Genomic DNA, 12247 nt, shown 5'->3' with positions numbered 1-12247 from the left:
TACAACAACGAGGGAGGAACGACGAAAGAGAGCTAAGGGTGCACCAACACTATCGACCTATACACACATGTGTGTGTGTGTGTAGCATGCGGTTATATCGTATTATAGTTGAACACGTTACATATGGGTTCGTATATACGTGTGTGTGTGTGCTCGTGTGCGTTGTTGTTGTTGTTGTTGTCGGATCCGTGGATCTATTGCCGGACTCTAACTCGCATCGGATACATCCGGACGTACGTATTTATGCGCGCGTTTATGTGCGGCCGCTCGAAAGCCACACGGCCACTAACTAACTTCCTGTTACTTGCACGGTTTCCCCTCGACTGGGATTGGCCTCGAATCGCAGCCGTCGAATGCGATTAAAGTTAGCGGGACCGCGGTGGAAAATCGTGGCGGGAGATCGTTTGATCCGCGGGAGAATTTTGTTGCGGGGGTGGTTCTGTTTTGTTTGCCGGGCGAGGGAAGCGTGGAGGTTGATTGTTTCTTTCTTGTAGATGGGTAAGGAGATATGTTTACCTGCGGTTCTCTTTACAAATTGCGAGTGGACGGTGTATTAGCGAACACGGGGAAAAGGAAGTTATCGGGAAACCGGTCTCTCACGACTCCGGGGCTGCCGCTTATCGAGTTTCACGACTCGAAGCCTGGCTGGTATTGCGTTTCACGACTCTCTGGGTCGTCGATATTGGATAGCTGATTTAAATATCTTTGATGGCGGGTCTCGGGATTTCGAGGCACTTGCTATCTGGCCGTCTGACTGAACTAAATTTGATTGGTAGTATCGAGCCTCAAGATTCGGTATGTAAAGTTTCACTAACAGTCGGCTCTCTCGTTAATTTCTATCGGGTGATAACATTACGTTTCTTCAGTTTCCTGGGACTTGGTTAACGTAATTTTCGAATCGTGGGATTCGTTCAGCTGTAGCTAATGCAGCGATCGATTCTGTTCGCAAGCATTCTTTGCAAAAAATATCGACAGTGTTATCGATCCCGTGCAGGACACTTCAGATTTCTAGGACTCGGCTGGCGTCACCCAGGACTTGTAGAACGTTGTTGTCGCCGCAACAGATTTGTGGTAAGCAGCTGGTGTCACCTAGGACTTGTGGTTGTCGGTTGATACGACCCTAGACTGCTGAGATTTGCTTAGTGCCACCTCAGAACTCATGGGACTCGGTTGGCGCTATCTCAAATTCGTAGGACCTCGCCGGCGTCATTCAGAATTTCTCGTACCTGAATGGCCCCACTTCAGAAGTTGTAAAACCCTTATAGCATTGTATATTTCGAATTTCCGAGACCTGGCCGTTGTTGCCTAGGACTTGTAGGATCTAGATAATTACATTCCAGATACGAGAGACTGAAATAGCGTTATTTCCGACTCGTGGGACCTAGATAACACTATTCTAAATTCATAGGACCCAAATGACCTCACCTCTGATTGTTCAGACGTTAACGACGTTAATAAAAAATAGCGAGACTCCCCGGTGCAATCTAGAATTCCGTGGAATTCAGCTGATCCCTGCTTAAGATCTTGGGACCTAGTTGGTGCTGCTGAGGTTTCCCAGAATTTAGCTGGAGCCACCGTGGTCTCACGAATTCTGATTGGCGCCAGCTAGGATACACAGAATCTAAATGACCGGCTGAGCTGAATTATACAATTCTGAAGCTAACCAATTCCAAGTCCCAGGACCTGTATCTCTTCCAACTGAGCTCTCCTAACCTCGAAAGAGTCCAAGTTGAGGGCTTACCATCCGAGAATCGTCACAGTAAGATAATCTCGAGATAATCAAAATTGGATACTTATAATCAACGTATAATACTTGACGTAAGCAAGCATAATACAGGTACACATCGACGCAAGTTTAACTCATTCCATACACACTCTTCGCGAACATGATTCCTCTTGATGAAACACTCGATTGATCCTCGTTACAGCAATTTGCCTTAAACGAGGCTGACAAATCCCCCTCGTTACCGAGAAATCTGGTTTTGCTTCAGCGTCGGAACTTGTGCTCGAGCAAAGGAACGAAGAACTCACGAAACGTCCAGTAGCAATTGGCGCTGGCTTATCGGCCGTCTTATCGCGATTCCTTATCGACGAGTGCTTGGCCGACAGGTAGCGTGCTTCTTGCCGCGTCACTTCAAAGTCCTCTCTTCGACGTGACTATCGGAAATGGATACTCGCAATTCCCTAGACAATGGAGAGATTCCGACCGATTATCGCGTATAATTCATTCCGCCGTCCTCCTCGCTCCAACGTGACGGTGATAACAGGAAATTGAAAACTAGATAGCAAGTTCCGATCTTTTTCTCGAAGGCTCAATTAAAGAAATCTAGCGTCGAGTCGGCAGGGGGAGGGGGGGAGCGCTCGCTAACGAGCTCTATGTACATAACTGATTCATGGAAAATTGGCAGGTGGAAAATTTCAGTTCGTGCTCGACTGAACGCTTTCTTGTTCCACTTTTATTGCCCGAGCCCCACAGTTTGCGTGGAATTATCGAGAAGTTTTTAGCGTGAACTTCTAGACTCTAAACGAGATCGGCCTAGGTATTTCGAGTATTCGACAACAGCTCTCGCGCCGGTACCTGTTTTATAGTCGCGGAGTTTCCAAGTATTTAATAAACGAAAATATAGATTGAAATAACGATGGTAGGCTAAGGTTGATGGAGGAGGTATTAAATTGCGGCGTGTATCGTTCGTGTTTGGCTGTAATAACGTTCCTGAGTGCACGGCGATGCGTGCGCTAATGTACGGAGTTTTCAGTAGTATAGCCGTATGATAGAGGAGACGCTGCACCTTCAATCATTGATTCTTCTCCTCGAACGTTCCAAATACTAGTACCATATACATGACTTAATGTATAGGCTATTAAGAACAGGTGCAAGTCTCGAAATGTTGACTCTGACGGAGTTGGAATCGATTCTCGATGTCAGAAGTGTGAGCGATTTTTCTACTTGCGTCCGTCCTATACGAAGTGGGAGCAAAGAATTGTCTGACCATATTCTTTCTTTTTTTATTTACATACATATCTTACATGTTTGGTTTCAATCATTTTTTCCAAATCTGACAAAGTTGATTTCTTTACTTAGACGGGAGTTAGAATCCATTCTCCATGTCAGTAATACGAGCGATTTTTCTACTTACATCCATCCCAAAGTAACGAACTGTCTTACCATATTTTCTCGTGATTATATTCGTTCTTTTTTTATTTACATACACACTTCACATCTTCCTCCAACTAGAAGTTAAAAATCTTTCAAAAATCTTTTCATTTTCATTCATTCTTTGCAAATCAGACAAGGTTGATTTCTTTGTTTACTCCACTCAATGCACGCTAAATTTCTCGCACCTGTTTCAAACAAAAGTTTCCTCCGTAAAATATTCTTTAAAGCTACTCAAAAATCCGTCAATACGACAGAGCCTATCCATTCCGTATCGTAAAATATCGTCCGTCCTCCTTCTTCGTACGAGAAACAAATCGATCTCGTATATCACTCGCCCAACAAAAAAAAAAGCGCTTCATATCTCGTAACTTACCTTCCATCTCCGAAACAACGCCGTAATTTCAATCCCCTTCATCGATCCACTTCCTCGTGTCCAATATACATCTCGTTCGTCGTGCGGCAGAAGCGCGGAAAAGCGCGCGAAAAGCTGCGAAAAGGAACTTACACACATATACACACCGTAAGGTAGAAATCGAAGGAATGGATTGCTCGAAAAAGTATCGAAGGTGGTTCGTGATAGATCGTGGCCGTACATAGCATCGTAGAAGAGGTTTGTGGAGGTAGAGGTGGGAGGGGTGGCTTCAGAAAACGCGGAAACTCGTTAGAAGGATTTCACGCCGGAACGAGGCCGCGCGCGACGGCGCAAAGTATCGAGCTATCGATTTCACGGCTCGTCGGCTCGTCCGATAAGGTAACCCACCCCCTTTCTGCCGCATCTACCTTTTGCTTCGCTATCCCTTCCCTCCCCCCCTCTCGCTGCTTCTTCCCTTTTGTCTCCCTCCTCGTCGCCCTACGTTTCGTCTTCGACCATTCGACCTTCGTCTGCTCGAACGATCTTAACTCGTTTCACTCACTGGTCGAACGAACCGAGCTTCTCTGGTCACGATCGAGCAACGATCGGTCCAAGAGTTCGGGAATACGGCGCGAGAGAGGAGGGTGGAGTAGTTGGTAGAATTTATTGTCGAAATCTGGCTCTTGATAGAGGGCCGTGCAGGGACATGCATAATTAATGTATCGAAAATTCATGAAACTAGCTCGTTGCCTTGGCGTATCGCCTCTGTAAACGATGAAAAATGGCGGGGAGAGGGGCACGGAAGCCTCGGTAATTCCAGGCATTAAATGGAGAAGTATCGGTAAGTGATCGTTGCTACGGGGTAAGTTGCACTAGAGAGAGAGAGAGAGAGAGAGGACGAAGCTGCCATCACGGATAGAACGATAATTAAATGGGGAGAAACGCGGGAACGAAGGGATGTCTCGTGGATAGATCGATCGATCCAAGATCGTTCTATATTTCCGTCGATCCACACGGTTCTTCTCTTACTTGGTTTAAGTCTCTCCTTGTCCTTTTCTCTCTCTCTCTCTCTCTTTCCTTTTGCTTTTTCGTTCGATATCGAGTAGACCGGTCGGGGAGCGAGAGAGATCTACTTTCAGTCGTAGCCAGCAGCGATTCGTCGATGCTTATCGCGTGATATCCCGGCGCACGAGACTCGTCAAAACGTTCGTTCGTGTTGCTCGACGTTGGCCGTTGCTCGCGTCGCGACGCCGGCACACAGACGGGGAGAGATGGGGAGAGGGAGGAGGAACGGAGCGTTTTAAGCTTCTTACCTGTCGCGAAGTTAGCTTCTGCGAAAATGCCGGCGGATTACCTTGCGGCCGTGTACGTGCAGTGAACAACGGGACCCGGCAGTATTGTAACCGGCAGGCAACTAAATTCCGCGCGGTGAAATTCCGCCTCCGCGGGACACGTTACACTCTATACCTTCAATGGGATTTAATCAGGGTATTAGCGCGTTACGTTGTCTCGCTTATTTCGCCTGTGACAGCAGTGACAGGAGCACGGGATCGTCGAAAGCATACAGCTTGTTTTAAGGGTATAGGTACAAACTGAGTGTAGATACAGATTGATGGGATTCTTTTGCCGGAGGGAATAGACAAATCTTGATGTACATTTATCGCTTTAAACGGACTCGGTGTTTTCTTCAGTTTTGTTCGTTTATTGCAATTGTTTGTAGTAGGCGTGGACAGTTTTTAATCCTGCGAATGGAATTGATTAGGGTGTTTCGAAAGCAGAGATTGAAGTTCGAGCCAAAAGCGAAAAATATTTTAACGGAAATTCTACAGCGACGATATGTTTTATCAAATTTTAAAGGTTTAGGACACGAACTTATGGGATGACCTGATAGTAAAAAAGTTCTAATTAATGTGTATTTGTAAAGTAAGCGTTTTGGGGATATTGAATTTTACTGGCTGGTAGAATCAAGTACCGGTAGTTTTTAATCTTAAATACGGATCAATCTTATGCGATTGGTATCATTTGTCAGTGTGTAAGAAGTACATAAAATAATTCTGCTTAGTAGAATAATATTTCGTATAAGTTTAATCTTACTTTCTTACCTGTCTTAAGTATTTGCAATAACATTTTCTACTTGTAAAATATATAATCACTTTTTATCAGTTTCGTGATACTATGTTCGATCCAGTACATTTACCATTGTCACCTGTACATCATTGATAAATTAGTCGTAAAATTAGAATTGAAATGAAAATAAATAAAAAAGAATAAAAGTTAAAATTAGACACTTGATCGTAATTTTACAACTATTGCCAATGCATCCCCTTCGAAAACACGTCTATGCAAAAATGACAGCAAAATTTTGCACGTTGAGGCTAACGAATTGAAATTCACTCTGAAGGCAAAATAAAAGTGAAATTCCGCCTCCGCGGGACACGTTACACTCTATACCTTCAATGGGATTTAATCAGGGTATTAGCGCGTTACGTTGTCTCGCTTATTTCGCCTGTGACAGCAGTGACAGGAGCACGGGATCGTCGAAAGCATACAGCTTGTTTTAAGGGTATAGGTACAAACTGAGTGTAGATACAGATTGATGGGATTCTTTTGCCGGAGGGAATAGACAAATCTTGATGTACATTTATCGCTTTAAACGGACTCGGTGTTTTCTTCAGTTTTGTTCGTTTATTGCAATTGTTTGTAGTAGGCGTGGACAGTTTTTAATCCTGCGAATGGAATTGATTAGGGTGTTTCGAAAGCAGAGATTGAAGTTCGAGCCAAAAGCGAAAAATATTTTAACGGAAATTCTACAGCGACGATATGTTTTATCAAATTTTAAAGGTTTAGGACACGAACTTATGGGATGACCTGATAGTAAAAAAGTTCTAATTAATGTGTATTTGTAAAGTAAGCGTTTTGGGGATATTGAATTTTACTGGCTGGTAGAATCAAGTACCGGTAGTTTTTAATCTTAAATACGGATCAATCTTATGCGATTGGTATCATTTGTCAGTGTGTAAGAAGTACATAAAATAATTCTGCTTAGTAGAATAATATTTCGTATAAGTTTAATCTTACTTTCTTACCTGTCTTAAGTATTTGCAATAACATTTTCTACTTGTAAAATATATAATCACTTTTTATCAGTTTCGTGATACTATGTTCGATCCAGTACATTTACCATTGTCACCTGTACATCATTGATAAATTAGTCGTAAAATTAGAATTGAAATGAAAATAAATAAAAAAGAATAAAAGTTAAAATTAGACACTTGATCGTAATTTTACAACTATTGCCAATGCATCCCCTTCGAAAACACGTCTATGCAAAAATGACAGCAAAATTTTGCACGTTGAGGCTAACGAATTGAAATTCACTCTGAAGGCAAAATAAAAGGACGTATCTATCAGTTTGATGGATTTTTGTTATTACGCTGTTATTGATTTTGGAGAGAGAGAGAAAAAAGGAAAAAAAAATTTTCCGTCATCCTTTGTATTATGGATTAGGACATATTGACGTAGAGGTTCGAACGTATGTAGTTATATCGTGTTTCCTCGTTACATTATACATGATTGTTGCGATTTTAGGCCACTTCGGTTTATATGCATGTAAATCGAGCGTTCCATTCGACCGTCCATCGAAATCGTTGTATTTCGTGATCGTTTCAGTTCGTCCATCGTTGCGCTCTCTAATTTGATATTCAGGGAATTGTACGATTTAGCCCCCGATACCGCGATAAAAATGCGCGATTCACCAGACGGGGGTGGCGGACGTGAAAGGGGGTCAAGCAATTTCTCATCGCGGACCGGGGGGAAAAAAAAAAATACACCCGACTTTGCTTGAATAATAATCGCACGCTTGAATTTATTTTATTTATCTTTATTGCCACGCTCGGTACGACGCGGTAATAAAAACTATCCGGCTCGGCTGAGTTCATCGCTCACTCGCTCCACGCGATATCAAATATCCATGTAAACTTTCCCGGTGGCTATGGAAACTTGAATTGCTCGGGACAAAAAGACCTGCGCTGACTTATGTCCAAGAGTTCCGAAACTGTTGGAATTCTGAACGATGCACGTCTGACGTTTCAGGTTTGTTGCGAATATATAATATGTTCGATCGAAAATGTCAGGGGAGAAACTGAATTCTTCCTCCTCGATTCATACGTATTGTTACAACGTGCTTGTTTAGGGAACTATTAGAGAGCGTGAGCAAACTGATTCTTCTATGGAATGAATAGACTATTTAAACGCAAATAAAATGTCGCATCAATTTTTATATTTCGTAATAGCTAACTTTGAAAATAAATGACAACTGTTGCGAACATGTTTTTGTACCAAAGGACAGATTAACAAGTTATTGTTGATAACTTATTTTTGTGCAGATCGCCCAGTGGATTTATGGTGCAATCAATTTTACAGAAGTGGAATTTCATTTTTGAAAATATTCAGAACTGTGCTGGGTACACCTAACCGTAGTGTTTTATTTTATGAACAATTCACGTCATTATACATTACAGTCGAAACAATCCAGTGTCTTCTAGAAACTCGTATTACACGAACAAACTTCACACCCCAATTAACCCTCAGGCGTTACTCAGGCAAGTGACAAAAATTTCCTAATTAATTCCCTATTTTACTCAAACAAAATCATTCACACATGACAAGGAACATCCGGAAGTGTTAAACTAAAATAAACACTTCTACTTACACTATTTCATTCGTTGTCTTCGTACCTCTTATCGAAGTGTGACACCCACCCCTCTGGAATAATAACAAGAATGGAGAAAACCTTTATTCCAAAGCATGAAATTTACCGCATCGTATAAATTCATATTTCCAACAAAGTTGACATTATCATTCACCGTACGGACTCTCCCGCGGAACAAACAAATTCTATTCATAAATTGCACAGGTGTATCTGTTCGAGTTGAAACTCAACAGGAGTTCCACGAATCAGCTGATCGAGAACCAACGAAAAAATAACAGAATTGCCAGTTGTTTGCTCGTTATCCGTACCGCGGTGGCGATTTCCGCGAAAAGCAACGTAGGATCGGAGTGTGGTACGTGGACGCGTGCACACACGTGAGAAACGTTACGCGCCTATCCGGTCTGCGTGTTGCAGTGCGGCGTGGCACATCGCGTGACTTTTATTTTCCATCTGACTCCTGTCCCGCCGCATGTACGTACTCGGTTACGTTATTTCATTGGCGTCCCTCGTCACAAGCCGCCAGTCCTCTTCAACCTCGCCACCCTTTTCGCTTTGGCACACCTACCTCGGCTGTGCGCGCCGCGCACGCCACTCTCCTCTCCTCCGCTCCTTCGAGTCTCTGCTCTCGACTTTTCGTCGTTGCTTAAAAAGAAAAGCTTGATGACTTAAAGAGAAAGAGGGAGGGAAACACGAGGATTTGCTTAATTGTTAGTTGAAATCTACGGCTACGTTTAATCGCCCCCAGCCCATTAGCCACTTTGCGGTTACACTGGAAATGGGAGTGGTGGTAGGTGTGTCACCTGGAACGTGTCGTAATGGAGCTATCATACTTCACGGCTTTTCTTCGGTTTGTTTGCGCTCTTCTTTCGCTGTGCAAGTAGAATCTCGTGGAATCTGTGCTCGATATGGACGCCGGGATTATGATTGGTTTAATCGATTTGCCGGAGGTAAACCGTGCGCGGGAAAGAAGCTTCGTCCCGCTTATGAGCGTCATTTAAACGTGGGAGAGAAATTGTTCGTTTAGAAATGGTGATGTTTTTTTGGGGGGGGGAGGATTGGAATTGTTTTGGGTGCTGTGTTGCGTATTGTAGGAATGGGTTGTATGTTTTATTTTGGAAGTTTTGTAAATCGGATGCAACGAAATTTTCAAGTTTACGTCTAATCAGCAGGTAATCAGCGGAGTAACGAACTTCAGCTAGTGTCGACTCGGAGAAGTTTTCCCCGGTTTAAGAGACTCCGATTCCGAGAAACTTTTCAGATTAACCAAGATACCATGGCCGGGATCGATCTAACCTAGTCTACGTAGAACTCGTTCCCAGATTTACTAACTGGCCGATTCTTCGATACCGCTATCTGTGAACTTGTAACGAGAAAACCGCGCTTGTGAACAAATATTTCGGAGGAGATTACTTCGTGTACATCGATTGTACGATGCTTCCCTTACTTCGTACTATTCAAATTCAACCCTTTATGATTTTTTATGATACTTTATGATACTTTACGATTTTTTTTACTACGTATGTGACCTCGACAATTCTTGGGTCTTTTTCCACCCAAAGAGCTTTGACCCAAATACGTGTAACAATTTTTGCTACCGAAAAGACCCAGACCCCAGATGTGTACAATTTTTGTCACCAACGGGCCATATGGAACCTAAAGAACAAACTTTAGAAACAAAGTTAAGCGACCATAAACTCGACAAGAGCAAGAAGTCAGTGGGTCAAAAAAGACCCGGGCACCGCATTAAAGTAAAGCAACCAATCTTGAATCTTACGCATTCACGAAACGCATCTCTCAAACTATCTCAATCACACTCAACTGGCTCCTAAAACGAACCTCCCCGTTCTCTCCTTCGTCCTCCTTTTCCAAGAACTAATCTGAATCTTATCAAAAAATCTTCCTCTCGTCCGCGACAATCTCGCCTTAATCCCGCTCTACAACAAACTCCGTCGTTTCCCCGGTCTCCTGGAATCGGTAGTGGCGAACTATAAACCAAGGCAACGCTTCCTGGGGGCATGATTGAATCGTCAAGGGGCGAGTCTAGACGCGTGAAGCCGCGAGACGGCCAACCTGTTCCCGGTTGGCGGACGCAAATCGACGCGGCACGCCACGAAACGCGAGGGAGAGAGCGGGGTATATGGAAGGGTAGACAGAGGAGCCATGGAAAGACGTACGACGCGACTCGAATCGAAACGGCCTCGTCACGGGGAAAAGGTAGCGCCGCGGAGGATACTTAAGAGCGGGTTTACGGCACATACGCTGCATTATATAGGAGGACGCGGTGTACATGGCCGTGGAACGCGGCGGCACTGCACTGCAGTAAAGTGCATCCTAAGCCTAGCGCATCTGTGACCACTCTCGGGGTCGCAGTGCCCGTTCCCGGTATTTATTATTCAGCCGGTGCAACGTGGCGTCGACCATGCGACTACTTCTCGCCCTGCTATCGCCAACCGTCTGTTTTTCTATCGGCCCCCACGCGTTTCTCTCTCGACTGTCGACTCTCCCTAGCCAAGGGATCACCGAGCCCATGCTCGCCTGTCAGACCCGTCCTTCCTTTTTACGGCGATCGGCTGCCTCTTGCTTAGACTCACGAATCGGTTATCGGATCTCCTCCGAACGTCGTTGAAATTGCAACCTTCTTCGTCTCGTCTACTCGGATTCTGTCAGTTTTCGAGATCGAAAAGGTTGCTGCTTGAGAAGGTTGCTTCTTGTGACCCTTTTTTACGCTTTTGGATAAATTGACGTATTTACTGGGATCATTTTTTTGGGAGTGTCTCGAGGGATTGGGGATTTGGTTTAGCGTTTGGAAGATTCTGGAGTAGTTTTGGTTGTATTGAACTGTCAGTCGAATCCTTGAACTTTGATTATGCACAGATTAATAGAGAAAAATCGACGGAGTAGAATTTCCAGATGTCAGTTTAATTAAATAATATGAATGATCGTCACAGGTACTCTCCAGCAACTCCGCAGCACTCAAAATATTATACAAATTCACCAAGCTCTCTGATTCACGATCAACAACGATTCGTCTCTTCAAACTCCGATCTCGATTCCCAATGCTCTTTGAACCTCGCCTCCTACACCACATCTTTCCTCGCATCTCCCAATTTATCATAAGCAAAGCCACGCAATTCGCAACGAAAATAGAAATCAGTCAAATGGAACTCCTGCGTTTGCACTATGATAACTAGACCGGCAATTCAATGAAATATATCTCGAAGCGAAAGTAAACTGTGTGTAAGAATGAGAGAGAGAGAGAGAGAGTGAGTTGAGTGCAGAATATTCTCCGACTGGCGAGGTTTTCAAACGGTGGCCTGAGACACAGAAGGGACGCAGTTAACTAACTGCTACTCGATTGGGGAAATCGAGCTTCCTGCACCGTGCGCGAAGCCCACAATATTCGGTGGATTGGCTTTCCCGATAATAGGTACATAATATACCTACTGGGTATTCCAGCGTGAATGCACCGAATTGATTTAAGCTTCCTCCGCGTTTTCCTTCCCTCTCATTTATCCCCCTACAATCCTCCCTCGTCCTTTTCCTCTTGGAATCGGGGCAACACCGCTTTAGCCTCGGTCCCATAGCTGCAGGCGACTTTCTAGAGTCAATCGAAACTTCGGAGGGGGGTTTTGTTCGACGTATACGCAGCCTCGCGTATTACCGGCTCGAAGGATTTCAAGATCCTGTCCCTAGGACTACACAGAATTTCGCCCACCGTCGTATTATATACGCGAGATCGATAGGTATAATCTCTTTGCAACGTGGAGCCTCCAGGATTGCGGTAATTTCAGGCTTCATATTTCAGTCTCTCTGTGTTTGGTGTGCAACACACAGACTCAGCAGCGAGAAGTATTTCGAATTAACGTGCAGGTATTTTTAGTTGGACTCGTGGTCGTGGTTCGGGAACTGTGTTGAAATAATAATTTATCAACGACAGTAATTGTAAACCACGCTGTTTCCACACTGAATCTTTCCTTCCACGCTGTCAACTCAACGTCTCCTCTCTTCCAAATTTTACCCCACACTC

This window comes from Habropoda laboriosa, unplaced genomic scaffold, assembly GCF_001263275.1.
Source record: "Habropoda laboriosa isolate 0110345459 unplaced genomic scaffold, ASM126327v1 scaffold84, whole genome shotgun sequence".
NCBI lineage: Eukaryota > Metazoa > Arthropoda > Insecta > Hymenoptera > Apidae > Habropoda > Habropoda laboriosa.
This window is presented reverse-complemented; position numbering follows the sequence as displayed.